Source organism: Bidens hawaiensis, unplaced genomic scaffold (genome assembly GCF_021521415.1).
Source record: "Bidens hawaiensis isolate Kalapana, Puna unplaced genomic scaffold, B.hawaiensis_p1.1 tig00019807_1, whole genome shotgun sequence".
In the NCBI taxonomy this organism is placed as follows: domain Eukaryota; kingdom Viridiplantae; phylum Streptophyta; class Magnoliopsida; order Asterales; family Asteraceae; genus Bidens; species Bidens hawaiensis.
Window position 1 is genome coordinate 1 of NW_027493010.1, and position 16,234 is coordinate 16,234.

Genomic DNA, 16,234 nt, shown 5'->3' on the forward strand with positions numbered 1-16,234 from the left:
TCGGGCTAACTAATGCGCCGGCTGTATTCATGGATCTGATGAACCGCGTGTGCAAACCATACTTGGACAAGTTTGTGATTGTGTTTATAGATGATATTCTGATTTACTCTCGGACCAAGGCCGAGCATGAGCAACACCTGAGATTGATTTTGGAATTGTTGAGGAAAGAAAAGTTGTATGCGAAGTTTTCCAAGTGCGAGTTTTGGCTTAGAGAAGTTCATTTTCTCGGTCACGTTGTAAACGAGAAAGGAATACACGTTGATCCTTCCAAAGTCAAGGCCATCGAAAACTGGGAAGCGCCAAAAACCCCAACTGAGGTGAGGCAATTCCTAGGACTAGCTGGCTACTATCGACGCTTCATTGAGAACTTCTCCAAGATAGCTCTACCACTGACCGCGCTAACTCAGAAAGACAAGAAGTTTGTTTGGGGCGAAAATCAGGAAACAGCATTTCAAATGTTGAAACAGAAGTTATGTAGTGCGCCAATTTTGTCTCTGCCCGAGGGGACGGATGACATCGTCGTTTACTGCGACGCTTCACATCAGGGACTTGGATGTGTCCTTATGCAGCGAGACAAAGTCATAGCGTATGCCTCGCGCCAACTCAAGATCAATGAAAAGAACTACACAACGCATGATCTGGAACTTGGAGCGGTTGTCTTCGCGCTAAAGATTTGGCGCCATTACCTCTATGGTACAAAGTGTATAATCTTTACGGATCACAAGAGCCTTCAACATATATTTGATCAAAAGGATTTAAACATGAGGCAACGAAGATGGGTTGAATTGTTGAATGATTATGATTGTGAAATAAAGTACCACCCTGGAAAGGCGAACGTGGTAGCAGACGCGCTAAGTAGGAAGGAGCGAATAAAAACGCTACGAGTCAAGGCTCTAAGGTTGACCTTTCGCGCAGATCTCTCTATCCGCATCCGAGACGCTCAGCAAGAAGCCTTGAAACCAGAGTTTGTTAAAAACGAATCCCTTGGGGGTATGATTAAGGATTTGGAGCTCAAAGAGAACGACACTCGATATTTTGCTAACCGCATATGGGTCCCTCTCAAGGGAGGATTGCGCGAGCAAGTATTAAACGAAGCTCACAAGACACGGTATTCCGTACATCCTGGCGCAGACAAGATGTACCATGATGTTAAAGCGCTGTATTGGTGGCCCAATCTTAAAGGCGCCATCGCGACGTATGTCAGTAAGTGCCTGACGTGTTCGAAGGTAAAGGCTGAATACCAGAAGCCGTCGGGGTTGCTTCAACAGCCAGAAATTCCCATGTGGAAGTGGGAACAAATCTCTATGGACTTCATCACCAAACTGCCAAGGACACCTGGGGGTTACGACACGATCTGGGTTATTGTGGATCGGCTAACTAAGTCAGCGCACTTCCTGCCGATCAAGGAAACCGATAAGATGGAAAAGTTAGCCCGATTGTATATTCGAGAAGTAGTTTCAAAACATGGAGTCCCAGTGTCCATCATTTCTGATAGAGATAGTCGGTTCACCTCAAGATTTTGGAGATCGTTACAAGGGGCTTTAGGTACTCGTCTTGACATGAGTACGGCATATCATCCTCAAACGGATGGGCAAAGCGAGCGAACAATCCAGACATTGGAAGATATGCTGCGCGCGTGCGCGATCGATTTCGGAGGTAGCTGGGATACTCATCTCCCATTGGTTGAATTTTCTTACAACAACAGTTATCACACAAGCCTCAAGGCTGCGCCGTTTGAAGCTTTGTATGGGCGCAAGTGTAGATCCCCACTGTGCTGGGCTGAAGTGGGTGACAAGCAAATGACTGGTCCAGAATTGATCCAAGAAACAACAGACAAGATTTTTCAGATACGGGATCGCCTTAAGACAGCACGCGACAGACAGAAGAGCTACGCAGATGTGCGAAGGAAACCATTGGAGTTTCAGGTAGGGGATAGAGTACTTTTGAAAGTCTCTCCATGGAAAGGAGTCCCCCGTTTCGGCAAGCGAGGAAAGTTGAATCCGCGCTATATTGGACCATTTGAGATCCTGGAAAGGATCGGTCCGGTTGCTTATAAACTCCGTTTACCCGCCGAACTCAGTGGAGTTCATGATACGTTTCATGTGTCCAACCTCAAAAAGTGCTTATCTGACGAAACGTTGATTTTGCCGTTGGAAGAGATTCACATCGACAAACAGCTGCACTTCGTAGAAGAACCTATAGCAGTAACCGATTGGAAAGAACAAAAGTTACGCAGAAGCAGAATCAAGTTAGTAAAGGTTCAATGGAACTCGAGGCGTGGGCCTGAATTCACTTGGGAAAGAGAAGACCAGATGCGCATGAAATACCCACACCTCTTTCAGAGCATGGCTTCTGCCAGCAACGTCTCCTAAATTTCGGGACGAAATTCGTTTAACAGGGGGAGAATGTGACACCCGGTAAATTCCCAATCCCTTAAACCGAGTAATCAACCTAAATATTAGCTAATTATGTTATATGCGCCTTGCGCGAGCGCGCCATATTAGAAACAGCGCGTGCATTTGTTATGTGCGCCCTGCGCGAGCGCGCCATGTTAATCAGCGCGTGCATTTGTTATGTGCGCCCTGCGCGAGCGCACCATGTTAAGAACCAGCGTGGGCATATGTTATATGCGCCATGCGCGAATGTTTTGGCTTTATGTTTTCATGTACCTTAACGTTATGTTGTCTAATGGGTTGACCATCCCGCATGATGCTAAGGCGGGTGCATCCTAAATCGTTTATGCGCGTGCGGAAGGGAACTAACCTCCCCGCATGGCGGGAACATTGAGAGCTAGTTTGTCTGAAGCTCCAAGATGGAATTGACTTCAACATAACTGATCACTATGTTGAAATACCAAGACCACCTGGAGAATCTACAAATGAAACTCAATGTCCCTGACTGCGAGAAGGTTACGCACCTACCCGCAGCAAAGAAATGTCCTTCACGCAGAAAGCTATGCGCACCAAGTGATACGCGCAGAACACTTTGTCTATTCTCCAGATGTAAGGAGATTACTCCCGCCCAAAAGAAAACAGTAGCGTGTTTCAGAGATTTTCCACTTTTTACTGTACACTGACAAAAGTACCTGAAAAAGCACACTGTAACATGAAAAGTCAACTGTCAGCCACCCTATTCTCACCAACCCCAGACCTGCATGTCCTGACCAAATCAAATCAAAATCTTTTATCCACTACTCCACTTTTAAATAAATAATAATAATTTTCATACTTTATCATCATTACACCTAGATATGAGAAGATTACAATCCCCTAAAGCAAGGGATTGTGTTCCCTTGAGTTTGACTATAAATATGTAACCTAAGTTATCACCCAAACACACTTCAAACTTCTCTCTTAAGAACTGCAAACTTGCACTAATCATCTCCCAAGCATCCGATCCTGTTACTAGGTAAGCCGAGAATATAACCTTGAGATCTACCTTCCAACCCTTATATTCTCCTATTTCTTGATCTTAATATATATACTTCTTAATCGTATTCTAGACCTTCAATTCAAAGGCCAACACCAAGAAAACCCGAATCTCGATTAATCCCTTAACAAGAACCACAGGTGAGTCTCACAGCCCCTATTTTCACTATTTCCACTGTTTTTAAACTGTTTTCGGGGCGAGGGACACGTACTTAAATTACGATTTATCATATTATACTTACAAGTTATGCAAACGATTGTGTTTAAATTATGTTTCATGATGAGCAATGCAAACGGTTATCTATGGTTTACGATGTATGTGCGCCAGAATTCGAGTAAGTGATCACTTTACCATTGGAACTCTAAGGGTAGGGACTGCTGGTTTGATCCGCCCACTCGTAGGGGTCGCACCTCTTACACAGACGAGTGCCTAGTATGGTCATGGGGCAGTACTATGGGTTTGAGCCCGCTCGTAGAGGTCGCTCCTCTTACGCAGACGAGCGCCTTGTTTTCCGGCACAACGTCTGCGCGTAACCCGCGGGACGGTATTATTCGCTCGTAGTGGCAGCGCCACTTACACAGACGAGCACGATTTTTCAGAAGTGTCCGCGCGTAACCCGCGGGACAGTATTACTTGTTTCGCTCGTAGTGGCAGCACCACTTACACAGACGAGCACAGTTCCCAGAAATGTTCGCGCGTAACCCGCGGAACGATTTTATCAGAATATGTTGATAGAACTATGTTTTACCGAGCATGTGTTTTAATGATGCTATCAGAATTATGTTTCAGAATGATTTTTATCAAGATTATGATGCAATACGATTTATCAAGTTACTAAAACTTGTGAACTCACTCAGTTTATACTGATTCAAATGTTTTACGTGTCTTTCAGGAGATAACTAAGTAGCGCATGGAGTCACACTTAGAGCACCTCACGCTGAACATCTAAAACTAGCTTTTTGGAAGATTTTAGTTCTATCCCTTCGATGCGCGTGGTTGTTCTCGCCGCGCAAGGGGATATGGCGTGGAAATCTTCAACAGTTTTTATACTTGGATGATTTTATGTAATTTTTAAACAATGTAATGTATTTGTATTAAACATTTCATGCGCAATGAAAATCTTATCTTGAGTGTTTGCAATGGCCCGTGCTTAATTATCAATCCCCACTCGCGCGCGCCCGGCTGTTTCCGCCGCTCAGGGCCGGGTGTGACAGTATAGCTCAACCTATCATAAGAGGGCACGTGTCCAGACGGTTACGGGAGGTCTTCTAGAATGGGATAGCTGGCCCAATCATAATCTCACATCTTTCGGCTATAAATACCCTCTCAATATGCATGAGGTACATCATTCACTACCAAGTATTTACTCTAAATACTCTAGTACTTTCTCTATATCGGAACTATACTTAGTCTCACGCCGGAGGGTGGTTACGGGAAGACCCCCCTCTTGTCCTTCCCGTAACGAGCTTACGGTGTTTGTTTTGCAGGTTCTGGTCATTGGACTTTGGGAAGTTGTGCTCATATCGTGTTGGTTGTTATTATATCCTACACGGTTGACTCATCAGATCCAAGACCCGTTGAGGGGATTGGATCGGTGTTTCTTCAAAGACCGAACCAAACCCGAATTCACCCCAAAACTAAGACCGGCAATTGAGCCGAATATGCTTAATTCCACTACAAACATAAATGCAAGAATTAGTGTTAGTGAAAGTGATTCTTAAAAGGTGAGCTTTGTGAGGAGAATGCTGATGAACACAAGTAAGAATCGTATCCCATGAAATATTGTCGGGTGATTTGTTGATGATTTGGGAATCAAGTGTTGTTTTGATTTGAGAGATTGGGTCTTGGATCAGTGTCTGTGATAGGTGACTTGAAGAGGTGCAAATAAGTGTTCGTGAAGACTGGTGGATGATTGTTTGGTAAGATGATAAACCCATTAATTGCTTCAACAACATTGTTGAAATCTTTGTTGTTGGTGTTCTCGAATCTAGGTTGATGTCAAGGACATTGACTGTAATTGTTATAAAACGTTGGATGGGTTGTTAAAAAGTTTGGTAAATTACAAAATGGTCCATGTTCTATGATGGAAATCTACCTTCAAATTAGTAGGAGAGTGAATTGTAGTTCGTCTTTGTGGTTTGGGACGGGAACCACGTGTGCTCTCCTATGAGATATGAACTGGTTGAATATCTGGTGGTTTTCTGGTTGAGTTCTATTTATTTTTCGTTTAAAATCCGCCAAATGAAGGGGTAAAGTGTCTTTTCACCACTATATTTATACCCATGTATCCTTTAACCCTCATCTTCAACCTTAAAAGTGTTTTTCGTCCCCGTGCTTTCACGCACCACCACCATCTTCGCTCGTAACCACCGCCACCATCTTCGCTCATAACCACATGCCACCTTCAGCTCCACCACCACCGTCATTGCTGTAACTCTACACCAAAACCACAGTTGCTGCTGCAACCCCCTTCATCCCCCCCCCCCCTCTGACTGCTGTAACCGCCTTCATCTTCACGTAAAGATTGTGTTTTAAGATGAAAACCCTGACTTTTGAATAAAACCCAAAATCCAAAACTCTAAATCTTAAAACATAAAGGTTTGGGATTGATTCTAATCTTGATCTTGCCATGATATAATCTCAAAATGTTCTCTTTTCAATCCTTAAGCATGATTTGATCCCAGATTGCAAAGATAGAGATGATTCTTGCACTTTCTCTGTCTACGGTTTTTTTCACTAGAATGAAGAAGATGATGGAATAATGGATGGATATTTTCTTTGAAGGTTTATTTACATATTCAACTCCGATTAAGGACAGAATAATGTATGGTATTTTACATGAGAGTTTAAACACATACTCAAACTTTGATTAATAACATAATGATCCCTAGATCTCAAAAATAAGCACTTTGAACCCCAACCATAAAATACCCACTAATATTTAATAAACTTTAATTTACTACAAAATTTTGGATTGTTACACTCAATTCGTTTCTTTAGTTTGGGTTGGTTGCAAATCCACAATTTCATGTATAGATTCAAACCAATCGTTTTCAATCAACTAGTGAACGGATTTAGGTATAAGAGATATGTCAAAGATGAATGTAAAAGCATACGTAGATTTAAAAAACAAAATTTATAATAGCATTCTTTTGCAATTATAAAAATTATAACATGTGGTGTAATGATTAAAACACACTAAATGATAAAAATGATCAATCATGATATCGTCGATTCATGTATTTCCATGGCACATTATTATAATGAGATAACGTAAAAATAGAATAACCACAGTTGATGTCACACCTCAAATATAACCTTCCAAAGATTAAACACAATTTTCCAACATATTAATCATGAAACCTGCAATCGTTGAGCTCGAAGAAAATTTAAATGCGAAATCCCAAAGAACAAGATCAATGAATGCAAAATGAAGTATGCTAAAAAGGTAAAAGGCCACTCGATTACTTACAATTTTTAAAACAAAGATTGCAATGTTTACGAAGTTGAACTTGAATAAAGTTGAAACGTGAAGTGGCAACTGGCGATGCACATAATCAGGAAATGTAAAATGAAGTATGCTGAAAGAGTAAAATGCCGATCGATAACATCTTACAAATTTCCAAACAAAGTTTATATAGAAAAATCGTGTTTATAAAACGTATTCTTACAATTTCAAAATGATTAATTGTAAGATTGAAATGTTAACAAAATATAATATACAAAAGAAACATAAAACTTGAAATTTTCTTTTTAATTTATATAAGTTTTATTAAAAAAAATCTCAAAATTTCTATATAACTGAGAGAGATTCCGCTTATGTGCTCACAATTCGTTTGAACAACCTGTTTACAGACTCGTCAGGGACGACTTGTTTTTTTTGGTCAAATTTGTTTGGGGCGACCTGTATGTTCGCCAAACTCGTATGGGACGACATACTTGAGGTCAAGTAACAGTATTTGATTTTGGACGACAAACACGCGGTGTAAGTAGAAAAATGACAACGTTGTGTTTTAAAATAAAGAGGATTTCTCTGCAACATATAAAATAAACATTTAAAGAATATTTCTCTTTTATAAAAAATAGGAATAAATAATCTTTTATTATTATAATTTTGCGGTAAATTAGTCAATATAGTTTATGGTATTTATAGAAGGGAGGATTGAGGAAATGAGTTATCGTTACAAATCGGTCCCAAACAATAATAATAATAATAATAATAATAATAATAATAAGTATTGCTAGGTTTTTGAAACGATGACCGGAGGAGGCGCTGCTGCACTTAATAAGTTGGTGAAGCCGAAAGCTCGACCCCAAGCCGCCGATGTCCAGGCAGCCGCCGCTTGGGGAGTCGCCGCTTTCACCACCGCCGTTTGGATCGTTCAGGTTTGATTTGTTAAATTAATTAATAATCGTAAGGCTGTAGATCTGGATCTTGATTTAATTAATTAATATTCCAGATACGGATATGTTGAAAATTAGTTATGTAAATCGATATCTGAAAACAAACGAACCACCGTTGTGAATCCTTCATTTCATTATATGTAATAGAACGCCTCATGGAACCAAATTTCTTGTTCCTGTTTTCTGGACGGAAATGAATTTGTTTTCACCAACACAAACAACGTTTTGATTAAATTCTTGATAAGATTAGAAATGGGAAATGTCATTAAAAAGTGATGAACAAACTTAATCAAACAAGCCAGTATCGGACGCTCACGAACATGATTATTAGAACAAACTTAATTTACAGTGTAAATCGTTTTCAGAAAAACTGAATAATTGAACCTGTAATGTATTGAACCAACAAAACTCAACTGGACAAAGTTAATAACCGATGGTTTGGCTACACTTAGTGCCATAACCTAAATATGGTTTTCTTTTTTTCTTTGGAATATTAAACAAATGTTATAAGTCCAAGAATCTAGACTCAAATATGTATTATTAAATCTACTTTTTGTCAAAGCTTAAATTCATATTAAAAAGAGACCTATGTAAGACACCCGAAAATGAAGCCTAGTGGTGCTGTATATTTAACCAAAAACTGAATCGATGATCGTTTATACATTATTAGTAACCAAAATTATTTTATGAGGTAATACCAATCCAAACCATGCACACCTCTGCTTCTCGCTTTCATTAATTTGTCGGTTGATGTTTGATTACTTTATGATGAGAAACCGTTGATTTTATGTGATCATTGTTTTTGTCAAATGCTTACTACGTTGTTAACAAATATATATAATCAATGTGTTTTTTGTGGATTTCAGCCATTTGATTGGGTGAGGAAGACCTTCTTTGAGAAGCCAACTCCAGAAAATTGAATACATTCATTCATTCTCCAATGGCTGGCTCAAATATTTCTTTGTGCTGATGAGAAAGCTGTAGGCTGGTTTTGATTTTTAAGTTTGAATAATGTAAAACTACAATATTTTGTGGTGCTTTGAAAAGTTTCTCCGTTGTTTTTGTCACTGTTATTGCTTGTGTTAATCTGCCTGCACCTAATAACAACCAAATTAGAAAATTGTGTGACAAAAGTGTTACTTGTGGATATCCGGGTGGGTTGGGTACTGACCCTCAGTTTTTTTGGTAGCCTCATCGAGTTGTCGTTAAAGTATATAACCACTCCCAGGCCTGTCTGAAAGAAACCAGCAGGTAAGCCGAGTTTCATTTTTGGTTTTCTTTTTTCGGTGCTGTAAAAGACCAGTGTTGATGACTATATTATTTCTTGTGGTGACTTAAAAATGATACAACTTTCTAACAACATTGCACCTGTATCTTTAAGATCAAGGAAGATATCAAAATCTTTGGTTTTCTTTGAATGGTTAATAAAGCAGTAGTTCCTCATTTGAATAAAGAAGATGAATTAAAAAGATTGATGTAATTTTAACATTCATAAAACTAAAATTTAACACACTTTTTTGTTGTGGTTCAACCATTTCTAATAAAATTATTTCCCGCTAAATACTTTTCTAATATACAATATTTTAATCTCACAATATAATAGCATGGCCTCCAACGCGGGTGCCCTTACCCTGTCTGTAATGATGTGGCTAAAACGCATGGGGGAGGGCAGCATTGAGGTTTGGCTGCCCTTAGGACAACATATGCATGCATTATTGACATTCTGGCGTTTGACCCGAGAACGGAGATGTTTTCGTTGATTAAAACTCCTCTAGACGTTGTGCCTCATCCTCATGATCGTGTCTTGGAAGATGGTCCTTTCATTGTAAAAAATCAATGGCTATAGTAGTTATTAATTTGTCATTATCATGTGGTGGAAAATAAGGAAATGCATATATGGATATTACAAGATTATGAAAACCTTATTTGGGTCGAAGAAATCATTACGTTCCCCAAGCCTTTGATCGAGCTAGATCTCTCTTTCTCTATAGGTTCCATTGATATGAACAAGATTATCTTATCCACAAATAGCAAGTTGACTGGTGATGTGATAAGTGTACCTGTCTATAACAGCAAGAGTAAATGTATGAAATCATTACAATTCACTCCGGGACAACAATTTCCTTTGTCGGAAACACTATTGTTCGATCAGGTCATGTGTTATGTTGAAAGCATGTTGCCTTTATAGAGAAACTGACAACACTTGATGATCCAATACAAGTTCTTTCATGGGCAAATGTTGGTTCTTTCATCTTACCTTGCATTTCAGCTTTTCACTGTGTTTGATGTATGCTCTTACGGAGTTTTCGCTATTATATGATGTTTCTTTTTTTTTTGTTTATCAACCCTTTGAATTTTGTGTTCTAAACAAGTTTCACTCTTAACCTTTTGAAAGTGTGTTATCTTCTAAAAGGATTCTTGTATACTTTTCTACAAAAATCAGAAATATGCACTGTTGCTCATTAAAACTAATCCATTTAATTAAAGAAGTAATTATATCTTTAGTTATATACATCATAAAAATTATCACCATACTGATTTTAAATAGCTTGATGTATGATATTATGGATCTGCAGCTGTTATATAGCGCCTTAGAATCTTGTTTTGATTAACTGTTTTAAAAGTATGTTATGTTTTGAAAGAATAAAAAAAAAAATATTTATGCAGTTTAAAAGCTAGCTCAGTTATAATACCAACCAAACAACAGGAGAATTTTTAAAAACTCAGAAATCTGTAGTGAAAATACATAGGCTACCCGATCTTTGTTCAGGTTTTGGCGTTGAATATGCGCTAGTTTTTATTCTCTTTTGACAGTATGTAATTAAATGTCCTTTAAACTACCATCTTCAAGTTTTTGTTTTTTTGGCTGTAATACAAATGCCAAAATGTTGTATATACTTAAATCTAATGTAGAAGGCATACCCAAAGCAGGGGCCATTTTGGTTCAGGTTTTCTGATATTTGTATCCAGTCGTTTTTATATTTTTAATCTCAGTTCCCGGGTTGGAACCCGTGTATCAAAGGGGTTTGGTTCTCGGTTCTGCGCATTGAAACTATTCTGTTTTGGTCTGGGTAAGTGCATAGCCTGCCCCAACCAGTAAATTGGTATGTATTTTACATTTGTTATATAACTTAGTGATTTTAGGAGGGCTTTCCAATAGTCGGTACTGTGCTTTGTTTTCTTGGGATTTTGTCGGTTTGGTTAAGGTTTTTATGTATATTGAATTTGCAGCCCAGTTTTGCCGATAAACAGTTCTTCATAAACCCGTCTTGAACTGTCTTCATAACCAACCCACTATAATACGGTCCGGTTCTAGGTTTTGTGTTTTTCCCATTAATGGTTTCCTTGGTCTGGGTATTGGACCGATAATCACCTGTAGTTTTGTTTGTCGTGTTTCCAACTTGAGGCCCTTGAGCCGAGTCCAAATCTATTGAAATTGGAGAAGTTATTTTAACTCTTAATTTTCAACCAATTCTGTTTATTTTTATTAATCTCATATATTAATATTAAAATAACTCCAATTCATGTTATCAAAATCCTTCAGCCTTGGCCAAGTTGTTCGCTTTATCGGCAGTAATATATTTCTCATTTCATAGCATTCTCACACGCTTGATTCACCATGTGGTCGAATCGATGACCTTGTTTTAATATACCACATCTGAAAACCAAATTGATCAGCTGCGACTGAAATCCAGTTACGAGTACTGCACTTACGACTCAAAGTTCGATTTGCAATAAGAACTTTCCAAATTGCAGACGTGGATGATGATGATAACTGATAATAGTAGAAAGAATAAGCGCCACAGGCCACCTAAGATAGACTATAATTGTTAATCTTAACTAAATTTGATTAACAGACTATGTCATGTGCAGGTTGATCGTGTCCATCATCAAGCCAAAATCAGTGAAAGACATTAAAAAATACAAGGGTCTACGTTGTGGTGGACACAAGTAAGCGAAATTGAAGCTGCTAAGAGTTATATCCAGGAAAACTTTGTTTTAAAGTTGACCTGTTGTTCAACAATAAGTACAGTAAACCAATAGGCTCCAAATAGATTTAACTATCTGAAATACCCAATTTCAGTACGTTACGACAAGCTCAACTCCCATGACTGGAATACCGTGACGCAGTTATAGATTTGATTCGGACAACAAAACAGCCCACGTTGGACACGGTTTGTTTTCTGTTTCACGAGAAAACAACACAAAACAAACTGTGATCGCATGAAGGTATAGTTGTCATCATAAAAGTTAAACAAGACTTAAACCAACAAGAAAATTCAAGAGTGCAGAATGCATAAATATAAAGTCGTCTCCCATGTCAAAAATTAAAACACCAAGATCCCACTTGCAATAACAAGCAAACAAACACAATAATTCAAAATTCCTTCAAACCTAAGCGGTGGCAGCAGCAGCTCCTTTGCTCCTTGGGGTTGCTTGAGTGCCTGTTTAAATAAAAACAACAAAATCCATTATCCTCAGAAACAAACTAGTAAGTTTTTATAAAAAAAAGGATAGGTTTACCTTCTCTGAAACCACTCTTGAACCTGCGAGGCACGTTACGAAGGTACCTCATTCTACCGGTTCCAGTAGTCTTCCTTCTAAGCGCCTTCTGACTCCAGTTGTCTGTATCAAAAATACATCTTAACAATAAAACTATGGCCAACAGTGTTTCTTTATAAACACTTGGCAAGCAAAATAAGATCAACAAAGTTATTTTAGAAAACAATAAAGCTCAAACTAACACTGAAATTTAAAACAAAGCAGTAATAAGTTGTTAATCCACACCCAAAAGTCAAAACAGAAATCAATACATTGTGAGTGAGCATATAAATGTAGATCTTTATTAGTGATAACCGAACCAAAATCCTAAAAACTCATTTTCTACTAAGCAACAAATCATCTAAAATTAAAGAAACAACGTTAGATAAGAAAAAGAAAAAACGTTAGCTTACATTTCCTGAGACGTGCGGCGGGATAAGCACAAGCAGAGCATCGGCTCTTCTGCAAGTGGAAGCTGCGGCGGCCGCACCTCACACAGAGAGTGTGTGTCTTGTTCCTCCTCTTTCCGAAACTACCCGTACCCTTACCCTGCAAAAATTATTATTATTATTCAATCCAACAACACTGTATATCAAATAATAATCAAACAATGGATTGATGGATTAATTATCAGACTACCATCTCTCGGAAAACCAAAACCCTTGCGATGTGAGACAGAGGAGAGAAGCGGCTGCTTGAATATGCTTTTAGGGTTGTTATATGCTGGGGTTAGGGTTTTCAGTTAATGGTTCAATAGCCCAGTAACCTTTGGGCTTCCTTTGGCCCGCCTTGTATTATATATAGTTACCAGAGGTAGAGGTGAACAAAAAACCCGAACCCGAAACAAAAACCCAGAACCGGTTTTTTTAATACCCGGTTTTCAATACCCAAACCCGAACCGACCTACCCGTAGGGTATGGATAGGGTATGACTTTCAATGTTGAAACCCGTACCCGATAACACCCGAAACCAAGTTCTAGGTATACCCGAAACCCGGTTCTAATTATACCCAAATCCAGGGTTTTTTGCATACCCGAACAGGGTTTTTTGCATACCCGGATATTAGTGTTTGTGCACCTGCCCACATATCTATAGTCGTTCTCCAACAGATCTTTTTTGGAGCACATATATGATATAAATACTTGTTTAGAGCAACACTTTTTGATATATCAAACAACAACTGAAAAGACATAAAATATATGTTTTTTATATCATTGTTTAGTTGTTTATATATGTGTTGAATAAACTTTGTATGCAAAAAAATGGAGTTAGGATAAAAAAATAAAGTATGCCTGTTGACAGGATAAAGCTGTAGAAAATGAGTTTTTTTTAATACCTAGAAAATAGGGTATTTAAAACCCATAAAACGGGAGTTTTCAATGCCCGGAAATAGGGTATTCAAATAACCGGGTGTTGAAGACCCGGTTCAATACCCGACCCGAACCCGGTACACAGGGTATGGTTTTTCAAGCCAATACCCGACCCGAACCTAACCCGATTATTGCTTATACCCGAGCCCCGGTTTTTCTAATACCCGATTTATGCACCTCTACCTAGAGGTGCATAAATCGGATGTTCAAATACCTGATTCCGGGTATGGAATCGGGTTCGGGTATAACAAGAAATTGGAAAATCGGGTACTGGACATACCCGGGTTGGGTTCAAGTCGGGTATATAACATGGTATTTGAATACCCTATTTTGGGGTATTGAAAAAAATATATTATTTTCGGGTATATGTTTTGTATTTTTAATGGATTGCACTATTTTGGGGTGTTTTGCAAGTACAGATCGTGTATATGAAAAACTTGGTTTCGGTTTTTGGGAATTACCGGTACAAATTGGGTACGGTTTTAGTACTAAAATGCATACCATAACTATACCCTACGGGTAGGGCCAGATACGGGTTCATGTACTAAAAACCCGAGTATAAAAAAACCATGTTTCGAATTTTTTTCGAGTATGGTTCCAGATTCAAGTTTTTTGTGCACCTCTAGTTATAGTTTTATTATGGCTATGTAATTTTTTTTTCAAATACGAAAACTAGTGATTTTCGAGTAATGAAATAAAACGAGTCTGCAAATAACACATTACCTATGATTTAATGATATGGTGTTTGGTCATTCAAATTGTAAGTGATGAATTCAAATATTTACAAATACAATATTAGAGGGATTTTGAATGAAAATAAACTAGTTGTTCAAAAAAGAAAATAAAACAAAATGAGTCTATTTTTTTTTGTTACATATAAGTTTTCCTAGAAACATCCAAATGATTTACATTGAAGTGGCAGGTAAGCGGGCAACAAGCTGCGCCGCAACCCCTTTTGGATAGCAAACCCAATCCTACTAAAAACAAAGTTTCGGTTCTTATGAGCCGATACGTTACTATGCACAACTTTCTGAACCCTATTCAAAAGGTCCACGACATCCAGAGCTAAGAAATCAAAAGTGTCAAAGGCAAAGGGGATAAACACGTGCTGATTCTCCAAACAATCTCTCTCGTGTTTTGCAACCTTGCCCGATGCCGCCTTTAATGCTGCCTGGCCTGCTACAAACTCATTGTCCCTAAGCCCAACAAGAGGGGACACTCCTGTGAGGTCGACACAAGCGTGTTCCCCCCTACCCACCCAAAAATAAGAATATCGGTCGGTCGTAATGTAGATCTTCCTTCTTGAGGATCCGTATGAAAGTTACAAGGGCTTCCTTTTTAGCTGAAATTCCGGCTCGTTTAAAAACATCGCATAGAACATCCCTATCCAAATCATGTCTGTACTTAAACCCAGGCAACTCTTTGCAATGAACTGCATGCTCGCCAAAAGAATCAAAAACAAACCTTTGCGGCAAATCGGGCACGGCTCATCTACCGGAAACAAAGGGATCATTAATCGATACTTCAGGATGGCCCGGTACTCCAAAGCCGACATATGTTGGCCCAATCCTTCAATAAGGAGAACACTTATGAAATCCTGAGCCCGAGGAGCCCCGAAGACACTCAAACACCGCTTTCTGACGAGGGGATAAATCAAACTTCATTTCCAAATTCTGGATGATTCCACTATAAAGGGCACTCGCCAAAGCATGTTGGGCTTTAGGGGGGCGGTGTCTTTATTAGAGAACCCGCTAATATCAAAATCGGGAAGTGAAATGTGCAACTGATCTATCGCACTCCTATAATTGGAGTCAAACCCATCAATACCACAACCTCGAAGAATGTGGTCTTGCAATTCCCAAGATTGCGCCCTCGAGGCCACAAACGCATAAGTAGAAACGTCTGAAGCTGAACATAAACCCAAACCTCCAAAACAAGTAGGAAGTGATGCCAACCTCCATTGAAAATCTCCAAAGAAGGCACCACCACAAACCACGATGTCCTCAATCGCCCCCGAAGACCATTATCAAAAACAGAAACTGCTTTCCCTACATACACAGGTTGGCATGTTCTGAGACCGAACAATAACTTTCCAACTCCCATACATGAGCGGAGCAAAAGGAGCTCGCATTGAGGGTCCCGCAAACGCGGGAGATAGCTCATCAACTCCACAGCCCGCGAAGCCCTTTTCATAGCAAGTTCGCGGATGAACCCGACATCCCGGCTAATGGCTCCCCCTGAGGAGTTTCACACCTAGCACCGGTCTTCCAATCTCACAGGGAAACACCCCCTCCTGCACCTTAACCCAATTGCATGACGGCCAAAATACTTCGGTTTTCTTAATATTAACTTCAAGACCCAGGCGGGGACCCTCCGACCTGATAATATCTAAAGCTTGTACCACCTCTTTAGAGTCCCCAATAATTGTACCATCGTCTAATTTACAAGTTTTATAAAGGGCATGCGTAAACTCTATCCCCACGTCTTCG

The 16,234-nt window shown here is 39.1% G+C and overlaps 1 long non-coding RNA gene and 1 pseudogene across 2 annotated transcripts; one reads left to right on the forward strand and one right to left on the reverse strand.

The window, feature by feature from the left end:
* Positions 1 to 7,695: 7,695 nt before the first annotated feature.
* LOC143559319 (uncharacterized) lies at positions 7,696 to 8,906 on the forward strand. Its single transcript, XR_013139914.1, has 2 exons — positions 7,696 to 7,815; positions 8,700 to 8,906. It is a non-coding gene; the product is annotated as an uncharacterized LOC143559319 (long non-coding RNA).
* Positions 8,907 to 12,148: 3,242 nt separating this feature from the next.
* LOC143559318 (large ribosomal subunit protein eL37x pseudogene) lies at positions 12,149 to 12,933 on the reverse strand (annotated as a pseudogene). Its single transcript, XR_013139913.1, has 3 exons — positions 12,789 to 12,933; positions 12,358 to 12,459; positions 12,149 to 12,278 (listed from the first exon to the last, which is right to left on the reverse strand). The product of XR_013139913.1 is annotated as a large ribosomal subunit protein eL37x pseudogene (transcript).
* Between the last annotated feature and the right edge of the window lie 3,301 nt (positions 12,934 to 16,234).